General features: G+C 47.9%; 1 pseudogene; it reads left to right on the top strand.

Moving 5' to 3' along the window:
- Positions 1–420: 420 nt before the first annotated feature.
- LOC138849894 (zinc finger protein 391-like) lies at positions 421–3,205 on the top strand (annotated as a pseudogene).
- Positions 3,206–4,215: the final 1,010 nt, after the last annotated feature.

Below are 4,215 nucleotides of genomic sequence, written 5' to 3'. Positions count from 1 at the left end.
GCAGGTGCTGAGCCGAGCCTCGTAAATCCTCAGCATCTTTCCTTCAACGTACCGCATCACAGTCTTCGAACTGATTTGAGATGAGCACAGCAGTAATACGTAAGGTATTCTTTGTCGTCAGTGTTTTGAGTATTTTAACTTGTGGCATTCACAAGACAAGAAAAGCAGGTACTGACAATGGCATTTTACAGTGTGGGACCAGATTTCTCAGAGGGTGAGCAACTTGTGGGCGAACACAGCTCTGAGCAGCGTCAGCTCTCTTGCCTGGCCCGGGAAGTAAGGGAACAGCTGCCGCACCCTTTTTGAACACCCCCACCACCACCACCACCATTGTAACTAAGAAAGGGACTGCGGCTGGATCACCTGAAGAATTTAGAGTTTGGATTTGACTTAGATCTGTTTCCTCTTTTATCATCCGTGATGGACTTCAAACCTGGACGTAAGGGTCTACTGTTATTTTCTTTCTGACAGGGAAGAGTTAGGATTCTTTTGGGCACTCATTTTACCTTTCTTTTTTTAAACAAAGTTTTTTATTTATGAAAGGTACAGTGACAGAGAGAGAAAGATCTTCCATACATTTGCTTACTCCTTTACTGCCCTGGAGCCCAAAGCTGCATCCGAACCTCCCAAACGTGTGGCAGGGGCCCAAGCTCTTGGGGCATCTTCCACTGTACTCCCAGGTGCGTCAGCAGGGAGCGGTATCAGAAGCAGAGCAGCCAGGCCTCAAGGGAGCACGAGCAGTGGCTTAACCTCTCACTTAATCCTTAGGATTGCATTCAGCTGGCCTGATAGGGAAATTGCAAGGCCAGTGACTCTGGATGCCTTAAGGTTACACCTTTTCCTAGCTCTGCCTTTGACCAAAGAGAAAGTCAAGAGGAGGAACAAGAGGAAAAAGCAGACTCTCTACTTCTGTGTGAGATCTGTGTCCCACATGCTTCTGAAAGTCTGTGTCATCTCAACAAGCAGAGACTGGTTTCTTTAGATTTATTTATTTATTTATTTATTTGAAAAAGTTAGAGAGTGGGGGGGGGGGTCTTCCATCTAATGGTTCACTCTCCAGAGGGCCTCAAGGTCAGGGCTGCGCCAGGCTGAAGCCAGGAGCCAGAAATTTCTTCCAGCTCTCCCACATGCGTGGCAGGGGCCCAAATAGTTGGGCATGCACTGAGACTGAGCGCCAACAGCCTTGTATGAAATCTTCCAGTCGGCGGGAACCCCAGCATGCGCGTTGCACCTGATTACCCACTTGGCGGGAGAACAGCTGGAGATGCTGGGTCCTAGGAGGCTGAACAGTGAGTGCTCTGAGCACCTGTCCAGGTGAGCCGTGTCATAAGAGGACCGCTGGGTTGCTGTGGCAGAGACTGGTTCTGTTCAGGCCCTTGCAATTCAGCAGGTCACCTAAGTGAGTTGTCTGTTTTCTGTCTGTCAGCGGAGTGAGTTCTGTGAGACCTCTGGTGGTCTGTGGCTGTGGACGCCTTCAGGACCCCTGCACCGGTTGGATGGAGGGTGGGGCAGACGGGGCCGGCAGTGTGTTACTTGGTGTCTGGAATTTTGTCCTTCCTCGCTGCCAAGAAAATGGTTTCATCGAAGCTGGATGGAGCCGTGCTTCCTCTCGGGCTTTTCCCCTCACCCTTCTCGCTCTCATTCCTGTGACAAAACAGCTACAGTTACAGATCACTTTCCTCTGAACCCCCTCCTCTCTGCTCATCAGCTGGCATAATCTATTTCCATTTCCTTTTTTTTTTTTTTTTTTTTTTTTTGGCTTAGCACATTTCCCCCCTTCTCACTGTATTCCTTGAGGTCTGTGCTCGCCTTGCACAGGGCAGAGAGGCTGCCTGTCCCTTCTGGCTTTGCTCACTTCTCTTCCACTCTGCCTTTTGTTCTCCCTCCCACACAGAAGGTGCTAGTGTGCATGAACTGCAAATTAGTCGTCTTCTCCCCTGGTGGTTTGTTTTTCCTCTCTCTCTGTCTCTCTCTCTCTCCACTAGATGCAGATGACATTTGCACTTTAAATGTCTCAGATAGGGAAATTTGAGCTGAAACAAAGCCTCAACACCAGTCAATCAGGCTATTCTGGAAGAACTAGAATTTAGGGTCAGCAATGGAGAGTGTCAGAGGGAAATTATTGCCCAGGGTCCTACAAGTGAAGAAGCCTGTAAAAGTGAGGGCCTGTTATCAAAGCAGACAACGTGTCCCGCACAGCAGAAATCCACCTTGGAGAAAACAGCGATCAGCAAAACAGCAGTGACACTCAAGAATGGGTTCATTGAGGAGGGAACAGCAGTGACACTCAAGAATGGGTTCATTGAGGAGGGAGGCCCTGAAGCCGGTGAAGTTAGGCTAAGCTCAAACCTTGACACACAACAGAAAATTTCAAAGGGAAATAAATCCTTCATATCTAGGAAGAACTCTAGAGATAATTCAGATTTAATTAAACATCAAAGCCTCCTCCCACATAAGAAACATTATAAATGCAATGGATGTGGAAAAGTCTTTAGCTCCCCATCAAACCTTATTGCACCCAGCAGAATTCAGGATGGAGAGAAGCCCTTTGAATGTACTGAATGTGGGAAGACTTTTGGTGGGAGTACCCACCTTATGAACATCAAAGAACCCACACCAGAGAGCAACCTTACGAATGTCGTGAATGCGGAAGGGCGTTTAGCCAGAGCACACATCTTGGTCTACATCAGAGATGCACACTGGAGAGAAACCATATGAATGTGATGAATGTGGGAAGTCCTTTAGCCGAAGCACCTGCCGTAGTCAACACCTGTGAACTCATCCTCAAGAAAAGCCTTACAAATGCGGTGACTGTGGGAGAGCCTGCAGTGATTGCTCAGCCACAATGCAGCATCAGCGAGCACATGGTGGAGGGCATCCCCCGCGTGCAGTGAACGTGGAAAAGCCTTCAGCTGGATGTCAGCTCTTGTTGAACATCAGAGAACACACACCGGAGAGAGCCCCTGTGAGTGCAGTGACTGGGAAAGTCTTCAGTCACAGCTCATCCCGTACTGAACACCAGAGATCCCACACTGGAGAAAAGCCCATGAATGTGGGGAGTGTGGCAAGGGCTTCAGTCGGAGCTCATCCCTTATTATCCACCAGAGAACTCACACCAGAGAGAAGCCTGACAGATGTGATGACTGGGGGAGGCCTTCAGAGGTCAACTCTCATCAGACAGCAGCAGCTCCACACTAAGGAATAATGTCTGAGCTTGTGTTAATGTTAGCACAAGAGCACACATGCATAACCTCCCACCGATGAAATACACACACACACACATTTGTTTGACTTTTCCTTCCCTTCTAGCTATACCAGTTTCTGATTTCTCTTTCTCCCTCCCTCCATTCCAGGCATTCAAATGAGTGACCAGTACAACAAAGGGATTACTTTAAAAGCCTCACATAGTCAAGCTGCTCCTCTGAGGGCTCTACCCTTAGGGCATCAGCTGAATGACACCTGCAGTTTTGTTCCTATCCATCCAATAGACTTGGGCCCCTGAACAACCAGTGAGTTCCTTCCTAACCACGTTAGCCCCTTTACATTAGAGGAAATTCTCTCTCTCTCTCTCTTTCTGTGTGTGTGTGTGTGTGTGTGTGTGTGTGTATGTCTCAGTAGCAAAAGGAGAGGGAGCTGGCACCAGTTTGAGGACGATAGTGTTAAGGCAAATTTAACTTCTTGACTTGTGAAGACTAATGTATTTCATCTTCCTCCCTCCCGTCTTTGCTGTAGCATTATTCCCTCGAGTATGATCCCCCCCCCATTTTACTAATATGCCTAAGTAAACCAAGTCTTTTTTTTTTTTTTTTTTGACAGGCAGAGTTTTGACAGAGAGAGAGAGAGAGGGAGAGAGAGAGAGAGAAAGGTCTTCCTTTTTCCGTTGGTTCACCCCCCAAGTGGCCGCTACTAATTCGAAGCTAGGTGCTTCCTCCTGGTCTCCCTTGTGGGTGCTTTCCCAGGCCATTGCAGAGAGCTGGATGGGAAGGTGGAGCAGCTGGGTCTCTAACAGGCGCCCTATGAGATGCCAGCACCTCAGGCCAGGGCGTTAACCCACTGCACCACAGCACCGCCCCCAGATACCTTTTCTTTCTTTCTTTCTTTCTTTCTTTCTTTCTTTCTTTCTTTCTTTCTTTCTTTCTTTCTTTCTTTCTTTCTTTCTTTTTTTTATAGATGAACATATCTTCTGTTTTGGGAAATAGGAAGAAATAAGGTAGC

The sequence above is a fragment of the Oryctolagus cuniculus genome, chromosome 5 (genome assembly GCF_964237555.1).
Source record: "Oryctolagus cuniculus chromosome 5, mOryCun1.1, whole genome shotgun sequence".
In the NCBI taxonomy this organism is placed as follows: Eukaryota; Metazoa; Chordata; class Mammalia; order Lagomorpha; family Leporidae; genus Oryctolagus; species Oryctolagus cuniculus.
Note: the sequence above shows the minus strand (reverse complement) of the source record. Positions and strands in the feature narration are given on the sequence as shown.